General features: G+C 37.3%; 1 protein-coding gene across 8 annotated transcripts in view; it reads right to left on the bottom strand.

Moving 5' to 3' along the window:
* The window catches only part of GTDC1 (glycosyltransferase like domain containing 1), a 183512-nt gene that overhangs the window by 38914 nt on the left and 133641 nt on the right, over positions 1–10957 (bottom strand). The gene's annotated exons all lie outside the window — the stretch shown is intronic.

Below are 10957 nucleotides of genomic sequence, written 5' to 3'. Positions count from 1 at the left end.
CCTAATTCCAATCCCCCTGCCATTGCCAAGGATACCTCCCACCAGTGAAAAACCACCAGGTTGACTGGTTAAGTAGCCAAAGGTCTCCCCACTAAACTACATTGCTGCTAACTGCACACATCAACAAGAAGTAGAATCTATTTGCCAGCTAAAATACAAACCAGCAAACACCTCTGGGAAGTAAAAAGACGATTTTGCCAGAAAAGCCTTGGCAATTTTGCGAGGACTATGGCTAAGATTGGTAACAAATGCCAAATGCAGTGGTGTTGAACCTAAGGTGAGTATAGTCCATGTCTAGACTTGAGGCCAGTTAACTTGCTTCATCTGAGGTCATTGAAAGCTAACGTAGAAAGACTGTCAGTTGCATAATAACATGGGCCAAAAATGAACCATTACACGGAAGCGGGTCTTTTTACTCAGCTATCCTTGTCTGATTTATGTAATGACCAGCTGAAAAAATTTAACACAAACTAGAAAAAAAAACCCCAAACCCACACCTAGGAGAAAAGGATTGAGTTGTACATCCATTCACAGGAAAAAAACCCAAAACATTATTATGTTTTTTCACAGGCATAAATAATGAACATGATGATAGGGAAACTGAGGCAGACCTACTCATGACCTTTCTGAGGTAACATAGACAATATTAGACACCACTGGCGCTTCCATCCGATGTCCATGCAGAAAGCCCTTCCCAACAGCAGGATGAATTTGTACAGTTACATTAAGGCCACTGAACTAATTTTTGTAATATACAAAATGTAACATTTTATGCAGATCTGGTTTTACTATTTGATTTGAAGTAGTAATGAATTACAGACCCTGCCCAGGAAACACTTCAGTGAAGCTTTTTCATTCAACCATGACTCTTCTAAATTAACACTGAGAGGACTATATGCATGGCCACCATGGGTTCCTCACTTTAAATGCTTGCCTGGACCTCAAGTTAATTTACCTGAATATTATTTAGTTACATGCCTTTCAGTGTGATTATGGTTCTCCCAGATAAGCAGAGACATTTAAATTTTCTGTTTCCTCTTAATTTCCAAATGTTTACCTACTATAACCTCTTTATTAAACTGTTTACTAAAGCCAACACTTGCTCCATTTTATCAACCTCCTCCACAGTTTTCAGCATTTTACTCCATCACAGCTCATTTCTGGGCTGTGAAAAAACCACTCCCTTTCCTCTGTCAAAACAAATATTCTTAAACACCAGAATCATCCAGCTCACCCTGCAAGGGACCACCTGTAAACACAAACTCTCTTTCCTCAAAATCACTACCAAAATACAAACACACACACACTACGTGAGCATTACTGCAGTTGTACACTTCAGTTGTACTCTTGACTAATTGCATTGAGAATTTTTCTTCAAACCTCTGAATCTCCTTTACTAAGTCTGCACGCTGCATAAATATACCATGTGATGTGTACTCTTTGATTTGGCGTGCCATTTCATGTTTGTCTACACTAAGCTGCATTTTCAAGCCACTGACCAAATCACCTATAAGATCTACTATTTTTCCACTGCTTGCTGTCACCCGTTGGTGCTCTCTGTAGATCACAGAATCATAGAATCCTAAAATGGTTTGGGTTGAAATAAACCTTAAAGATCACCTAGTTCCAACCCCCCTGCCACAAGCAGGGACATAGACTGGACTATGCTGCTCAAAGCCCCATCCAACCTGGCCTTGATAAAACCAGAAAAAAATCTATCACACTCAACAACCTCATCTGAATCTGTTGCCTATGTTACAAACAAGACAGGTTCTCAAACAAGCCCAAGCATTCCCATCTCAGCAACTTAGCCACCCTCAGATTCTCAGAACATAAAAGTATAAATACAGTGTGGCTGAATTACGTACACATATGCTCTGAAATGTTAAGTGCACATTCTGACAGTCCAAGCTGAATTATAGACTTAAAACCAGCTGGTGATGGTTCTACTAAAGTACGGACACATCCCTGCAAGGATATACTTATATATCTATGCATGGGAGAAGCTGAAGGAGAAATAGGTTACAGGATTTGCCCTAAACCACCAAGTTGGTGACCAAATTGAGAGGACCGATAAATTAAACCAAATTTAACTAACAGATTTTGAAAACTCACTGCTGCTAAGAATTGCTGGATATGTGAGAGGCTGGACTACCTAGGCAGGCTATATCCCCCTGCCTGTCTTTAATCTCCAGCCAATCACCCACTCAATACACCATTTCTATTTCTGAAGAGGTTTTCTTCTTAGTTTTCAGCCCTTATAAATCTGATCCGTCAACTGCAGAATTTCTAATAATAGTAGATAAAACTCCACCGATCTCCCTCTGGAATAAACTATTTAATAACCTTTATTTAAGACATGTGTGTGCAATCAATTCCATGGTATTTACTTGTATTACACACACAGTATTCATCATCTTGACAATTTTTAAAAGTTTTAGAACACCATTTCGCTTAACAGTTTTATAAAAAGAAAAAAAAAAGAAGATTTATTTGATGGTTAACTTTGGAACAAGTTATCTGCATTAACTTCCATTGTTTTGGCATAAAGTAGTTCTGTATATTTTACTAACAACAGTGGAGACATGATAAAGGATGTAGGCAGAGAGCCATAAACAGCTCTCGCTGCAACACAGTGTTCGTGTAAGAGCATTAATTTTTCGGGCTTTGATTGGAAGACATCTCTGTGCTCAGCCACTTGGATTTTCCTAAATAGAACCATGTATAAAACCTTGTACCTGAATATAACAATTTTAACTGCTGAAAGACCATTGTAAATCATATGTAATATAAACTTGTCCACATGATTGGAGTGATATAATGGATATTGTAGTCCCTAACCACTAGCTAATGTTCTTTATGACACTTAAATAAATGACCTGAAAATAAACTAATAACAACACAAAATCTTCTAAACCTGTTCATGTGCATTTCCCAAAAGCATACTGGAGAAAGACAATGTCTAGTTAGCACATTTTTTGTGTTTACATTCTCTCCAGAACATTTTTGTTCCTGCTACTCTATTTATTCTCTTTCAGACTCACATTAATTCTTTTCTGCCACATTCCCGACAGACTCACCTCTCCATCCCCTATCTGCCCAGATCTGAGAGCTTACAGGACTTCTACATTGCCATCCAGAAGTCTATAACCTGGAGAAAAAATCAAGTGCTCTAGTGTTTTATTTGGAGTCAGTATCTACTCCCTCCCACAAAAATAATCTAAATTTCAATTTCATATAATTTACCTAAGTTTCAGAACACACAACCTCAGAGAGGCTGGCTATTGAATAGCAGAGCCGGGGCAGAAGTAGACATAGGCTTAAAAGGCTAGATATAAGAAAGGAGTTCTTCAAAGTCATGGAGTTGAGACACTGGAACAGGTTACCCAGAGAAGCTGTGGCTGCTCCAGCCCTGACAGTGTTCAAGGCCAGGTTGGATGGGGCTTTTGTCTATTGGAAGGTATCCCTGCCCATGCAGGGGGGTTGGAACTAAGTGAACTTCAAGGTTTCTTCCAACCCAAACCACTCTAGGGTTCCATGATTCTAAAAAACAAGCTAGACAGCTATTGCAGCAGTTAGGTAGAACTTAGTTGTTGAGAAAGATGCACCATTTTTCTCAACTTTAGTTACAACACACATCAATCACATGTGGTTTATTAAACACAGCCACACAGTCTCTCTCTCACACCCCCCTCCCCCCCCCTTCTTTCCTTATCCTCTAAGGTATAACACAAATCACTACTTCTATGTCCAATCACAACAACGATAAGAGAAATAACAAGGGAAGAGAATACGGTGTCACCCGTTGAAACGAGCCCAACCCAGAAGAGAGTGTGCCCTTCCTGGTAACTCCCAGTTACCTCCACAGTCATGATGTGCTGTGGTATGGAATACCTCTTTGGCTAGCTTGGGTCAGATGTCCTGTCTCTGGCTCCTCACAGCCTCCCCTTCTCCCTGGCAGAGCATGAGACTCACAAAGTCCTTGGTCACAGCAAACACCACTCAGCAACAACTAAAAACATCGGTGTTATCAGCTCTGTTCCCAGGCTGAAAGTCAAAACACAGCACTGCACCAGCTACTAAGAAGGAGAAAAATTGACTGCTACTGCTAAACCCAGGATACCACATAAAATGAAAAATGCCATAGCATTCTATTTTTCATATAGGAGAAGTATTTTATTATTAACTCATTGTAGTGAAATCTAAATGTGAAACTTTCCAGAAAAAAAAAAATCACCAAAGCATACAAATACTAACACTTGCAACAGATTCTATGAGGTGCTGTCCCTAATATTAAAAAAAAAAACCACATAAAAAATGTTTTATGCGTAACTCATAAATACTTACACACTTAAAGTTTAGAACAGACTTAGGTAACTAGTATCACAAGTTGTTTTCAAGACTTTCAAAACCTAATTTATTCATATTTTTGAAGATCTCAGACACACCTAACAGTAAATTTTAAAACTTTATTAAGACTCCAAAGAGTAAGCCTTAAAAACTTTCTTTTTTTTTGCTTAGTGAGTATAGATGTTTACTAAAAAGATGGGATAAAAAACTGTGTCCACATGTAATAAAACTCCCATATACTAAAAGTCAGAGCTTCAATCTAAATATTTGCCATTTTTAATAACACTTTTTTTAAACTCCCCATCTATTAAGTATTAAGTATTTTCTTTTCACTTATGCTATGAAATCCCTCTCTGAGGAAACCTACATTCTTTTCCTTGAAGTAGACATGTGCATTTTCCCCAGCTCCTTCATAACATGTTGCCATGTTACATTGCATGTGTTTATTCACAGCACTTCATTTGCCCCAATGAAAAATTACTTACAGAAAGAGTTGGGGTTTTTTTTTGTTGTTTTTTTTTTCATGGCATCAAAAGTCACTTTGTGCACCATTTTATTAAAAAAAGCAACAAAAAAATGGAAAGGCCATGATGTCACTGCTCGACAAATAGAAACCACATTAGAAAGACTAACTGGAGTGCTGGTTTAAGTTAGATGAAATTGTACAAGCAAGTTCTGTGTGCTGTATAGTGGTTTGAATAGCTGATCTCGATAAGGAAGGACAATTTGAAAGTATGGATATAAGCTATTAAGAAAAAAAAGAATTTAAATTCATAAAACCTGGCCCTTCTGGAACTGTAGCTACATTTGGAAGCAAAGTTAAAAACAGTGCTGAAAATGCAATGGATTTTTTTTTCTATTATATTGCCATCAAAAAGTTTAAAAATAATAAAAGGAGATGGTCATGATCAGATATGTTAAAAACCCCTCCCAGGCCTTGGAGCTGGAGCACACACATTTTAGAGCTGCTGCATTTGCTTCATCACTGATGCACTGTCACGGTGTAACTTACAACTTAGCAAACTCATTGTCCGATAATTTCCTCTGTCTTTCTTTAAACATGATCATAAATGTCTCTTTCCTAACTGTAATATTTCTAGTAGAATTTGTATGACTTAAAACACTGCAGAGCTTTTGTGATTCTAACACCTGGAGTCCATTTGGCTTACAGTGGCTGCAATGGACAGTCATTTTTGCCATTTGCAGTAACTAAGACATTCTACTTTTGCACTTCCTTTCTTTCTGCTTCCTTGAATTTACCCTTTTCCCAAGATGAATTTCTTCCCACAATTACTACAAATATATGCAAAACTATAAAACCATAGTATCATAGAATGGTTTGAGTTGGAAAGGACCGTAAGATCATCTAGTTCCAGCCTCCCTGCCATGGGCAGGGACTCCTTACACTGCACCATGTCACCCAAAGCTCTGTCCAACCTGGCCTTGAACACTGCTAGGGATGGAGCATTTGCCACTTCTTTGGGCAACCTGTTCCAATGCCTCACTACCCTCACAGTAAAGAACTTCTTTCTTATATCTAACTCGAATTTCCCCTGTTTAAGTTTAAATACCCATTACCCCTTGTCCTACTGCTACAGTCCCTGATGAAGTAGTCCTTGTGCACACATATTACTGGCCAAGCACTGTACAAATACCATAGTTGTATGGATATCTCTGAGCTTTCACAGAAGTCAGAATTTTGTCCCTTCTATTCTAAGGAAAAAAAAACAACCAGGGTCATGAAAGCAGTTCTTTGGAGACCAAACTGGAACAGACAGAAACTACTTGGTGTTCTTATTTACATATACATTTATATTTTTAATATTTATTGTTACAAATCACCTGACAGCAGTAAAACCGATGCATTTACATTTACCTACTTATCAAAAGATGGCAATAAATGAAAAACTGGGAGACTAGCCTCAGTTCAGTAATTTTGTTCTAGATTTTTTTGCTCTGCAACTACTGTCACATTTTGCTCTACAGCTAAAAAGAGTCACTGAGTGTGGTCAGGTGTCTCAAAGCTATGCTACAGTTCAAACATAAAAACTTGAAATAAGTTTTTCAGTATTTAGGGAAATAATATTAGGGTTTATTAATGCTGTCACAGACTTCCAAAGATCTAATTTTACTTTCTGGTCTTTAGCAATGGTTGCGATTCTTCATTCAGAAGAGAGAAAAGATTACTTGTCAGCAGTAATCTCTAACATAGATAATGCCATATAAATATTAGAGGCTTATAAGCATGGACAAGGATTAGCAGCAAAGAGAGAGAACAGAAAGAAATCTGAACAGAGCCAAGATTAAGCACTGGGAAGGGCACAGCAAAAGAAAATACAAGGTCTGCATCTGGGCTTGTCTTCCCACAGTAGAAAATATATTTTCCTGAGTAGAGTAATTACGGTTTACATTGGTCTCCGTGTTTGCAAGCTGCAAGATATATGAGATATTATTTGAGTTGCGATCATTATTTTCTTTCAACAATCTTCCATGACAGGAGAAATACAGCACAGACCCAGGGAATCACTGAAGTTGGAAGGGCTCTGGTCAATCCTTGTGCTCAAAGGTCATCCAGTTGGACTAGGTTGCTCAAAGCCTCATCCTGTCAATGGCCAACAATGAAGATTTTACACTCGGATATCAAGTTTGTGAGAGGTGTTGCAGCTAGCAGTAGCTTGCAAGAGGGACTACAAGGTGAACAACACGGGAGAGAGCTAAAGCTGACAGCAGCAGCAGGACATCTTTCTTCTTGATGTTTGTATCCTGGCCAGAAAGAGGGAAGTGGTATGTAATCTATACAACAGATACACCAGGGAGGAATATCATGAGGTCTGATTTCTTTCTGCAAAATCAGCCAAAATATTGCTGGTTTAGCAACAAATAAGCTGACTGCAAAAAATCTTGTTACTCCAGTGGTGTGCCTGATTAGAAGGCAGGATCCAGAGATGGTCCCAGAGAAGAGAGTCTGGATCCAGATCAACTGCAAGCAGTTGCTTTGGACTCAAGTGATAAATTGGTTTACTGGAGTGGAGAAGGAAGATGAAAGATGTCACGAGAAAAGAAAGTAGAAGAGAAAAGATAATTCTGGTTCTTTGAAGTGCAATTTCCACCTATTTTTTATGAATAATTTCTGACAAAAAATTCCTCCGTATCTAGTATCTGTATTTGATACTGCCAAAATTCCCACTTTTACTTAGCGTTTACACTTTCTTTCTAATCTAGTTTCACTCTGGTTCAACAACACTCCTATTAGTTTACTCTCTAAGATGCCGTATCTGTAACTTAATAATGAGGTGGATGGTTAAACTGATCTCTAACTTTCCCCTCAATATTACACTTGAATTTCTAGCGATAAGACTGCTGCTCAAAATACACTGTAAAGCCTATATTCTAGATGACTAGGATTTTAAGTAAAGCATTCTTCAGCCTTTATTCCCTCTATTACATAGAAAGGTACTACCTTCCAGGACACAAGCCTGCAGTGAAACTTGGAAACAGGAACAAAGGCAAGTGAAACTACTCCAAAACAAATACATCGCCGAAAGTCTGGTTTTGAGTCATCTGTGTTGCTGCTCTTGTTTGACATTGTTTCAGCCAAAAGCACATCTAGCCTAATCTAGTACTTGTAGGATTAGTCCATTTTGTTATATATTTACCCCTGAGAAATTACTTCAACAATATCTTATGTGCCTTAGGTCAGCAGAAAAACGTATCAGATAGTGATTATTCTGCATTTTAACACTGAAAGGGAGACTCTGGACCAACTGAAGTCAAAGGCAAAGCTCTCTTTGACTTCAAGACTGAGTTTGATCCTATGTATATTTATTTCTGAATCCACATTTTCAATTCCCTGAAATCCTTTAAGACTAAATGTAAGAATCTGTGCAGCTGTAATTTCTAGGAACATCATTCTCAACAAATGAAATGGTGATAATTTAAAAACTCCTCAGAAAGATGGTAATGAACTACAATACATATTTAATAACAGAGATGAAAATAACTTACGCATTATTTTGTGCAAGATATGAAAACATGAATTAATTGATAGTTTGGAGTGGGAAAAAAATGTAATTTTCTCTATAATTAAACATCAGGACTGTATAGATCTGCTGCACTGACACTGCAAAGTGAAAGATACACTTTTGGAGACGTTAGAATCCCCTTGATAACAATTGCCAGAAATTTAGAAATTGTTGATTTAAGTTTTGCTTCTGCAAAAGTTCAAAAGAATGAATTACACTATGGGGAAAAAATAGGCTTCTGAGAACTACAAGGTTTTTAAGGTTCTTTAGGATCCTAAAGGATTGGTCATGTTTATTAGTGCTTACTTAAACAGAAAAAAAACAGCTCAGCACTTGAGTACTTATTTAGAAAATGCAAATTTCACATGTAGCTCCACAAAATACAGCATCTCTTCTTGGTAAACAGAATTGGAAATGGGCATTTGAAAACCGATATCACACCTCAAATCATCTTGTCTTTTAATTTTATTTTAAATTAAAATTAATACCAGGATCATATAACATATAATTTCCTGTTTTGTGGAACTACTTCTAATCAGGATATATACAATGGATGTCCCCTTTAAATAGGCTGTTTTGTAACATACGCGATGCAGAAGGGAGTGCTATCATAACACTTCAATAGTTAAGTGACTTTATGAGAAAAATACTTCCAAATGTTTCCTAAAACCTTCCAAACCACACCAAAGAACATTATCGTAATATTATGTTTCCCTATGGCCTCCAATATTTAAGCTTGCTATTCTTGAAATGATACTTGGATGAAAAATATAAGTTTATGTAATGTATAAATTGCTCCTAGAAGAAAAGTTGCCTTTAAAATTACTCTGTGTAGATGTCAGATATTTTACATTTTCAATAGCCTTTCTGTATTAATTGAACAAATAGTATGCTAGTGCTTTGGGCTGCATGTGAATTGTCTATTTTAAAACTGAGCAGTTGCTGTGTGCTCTTATTCATAGTGAATACTGAAAACAGTAACTGTCCTAACTGATCACATATCAAGTTACCATTAATATATATCCATATTTCTTGCACAGTATACATAATCCATATAAACTGTATACCATACATCAATACCATATTCCAGTGAATCCACCATCAAAGAGTTTGTTTATAGTAGGCTTTCATTTGACTCAGGATTGTAACGTTCTGTGCAAGCATAAGCTAACCATTTCAGTGATTTTGCCAGCAAGCTGCTTTTTGGCAGATTATTGGCAGTGCATATTGGCAACAAACTAGTGCAACTAAGTCCTTCTTATAACTTACAGGTAAATAATGATTTTAATAAACTTATGTAAAATGTTCCACTTGCTCACATCTGGTTTTGATAATTCACTTGACTGTGAAAATGCAAATTTCTGTGTTTCTCAGGAAAACACATATTTTACCTTAATTATTTAACACTTTCTCAGGTACCCCAAGAAATAAATAAGCAACGAAGCCTGCTTTCACTGGAAGGTTTAACTGAAGGAGTTTTACCTGAAGAAGCTAGAGGAATTAATTAATAATAATTGTATGCACACAAAAAAATAAACCCCATTTGGTCATCCATACAACATTCAAACAGTAAGAAAAACATGGGGCTATCGTAGAGATATCTCAGCCTCAGGACATTCAAATTGGATGGTCCAGTCAACTCTCTCTGACCCTGAGGACCGCGGGATAATGCAGAGATTTTGACCTCCATTTGAAAGTGTGTTATTGTATCAGATTTACTTCAATTTCTTTGCACTACAATTAAAGTTTTATTGTGTATGCATTTGTACCTCACCTAGGCAGTGTGGTTTAGAGGAAACACTAAGTCTTAATCCCTATTTTGCCAGTGCATCAGTGTGTCATTGTTCAAACACCAAAAGTCTCTCTCCATCTCTAGGACTAGAACGGCCATAGCTCTACGCCCTGATCAAGTTGTCAGAAAACTCTGAAAATGTTATTACTGATAGAAGCAGTGTCATTAAAGGAGACAAAAATAAGTGGCGATCCCTTTTTCTGGTATAAATCTGGATGACAGTGATACTGATATATGATTACTGGTCATCTGCCTTTCAGCATGCAGGCACTATAAGACTCCACAGGGAACCTGCACCTCCAAATTCTGTAAACATTTGTGGCCCATCACTGATCTACCTATGGTATTAAAGACTATAAAACAAGAGAGGAATATGTTGCAAAAAGGAGAAAACAGTATCAAAACAAACAGTAATCTTACTCTTGTATACTGAGTTACCATCCTGGTGACAATCTGCATAATGGACAATGGGAAGGATAGTGCCTACCCTATAAGGATACAGAGGTTTGTGAATTGTTCTGCAGCAGGATTTGGTCATCTTTAACATCAATGTATTAAATATTTTAAAAAAATAATTTTAAAAAAAAGAAGCCTTGGAGATGCAAAGAGCTTGACCATGACTGCTCACCCCAGTGCCTTGCTTCTGCAGCTCTGAAAATCATCTGTACAGATACAGCCTACGTGACTGTGGAAAGCAGTACTCTCAGTACGGCACTTTAAGGTTTCTATTGAAAGAGGTCAAAAAGGTGAAAAAAGGCCAGCACGTGAGAATTTAAAAGCAAATGATAAAATT

The sequence above is a fragment of the Melopsittacus undulatus genome, chromosome 4 (assembly GCF_012275295.1).
Source record: "Melopsittacus undulatus isolate bMelUnd1 chromosome 4, bMelUnd1.mat.Z, whole genome shotgun sequence".
In the NCBI taxonomy this organism is placed as follows: Eukaryota; Metazoa; Chordata; class Aves; order Psittaciformes; family Psittaculidae; genus Melopsittacus; species Melopsittacus undulatus.
The sequence above is the reverse complement of the archived record's forward strand: the minus strand, read 5'-3'. Positions and strand labels throughout refer to the sequence as shown.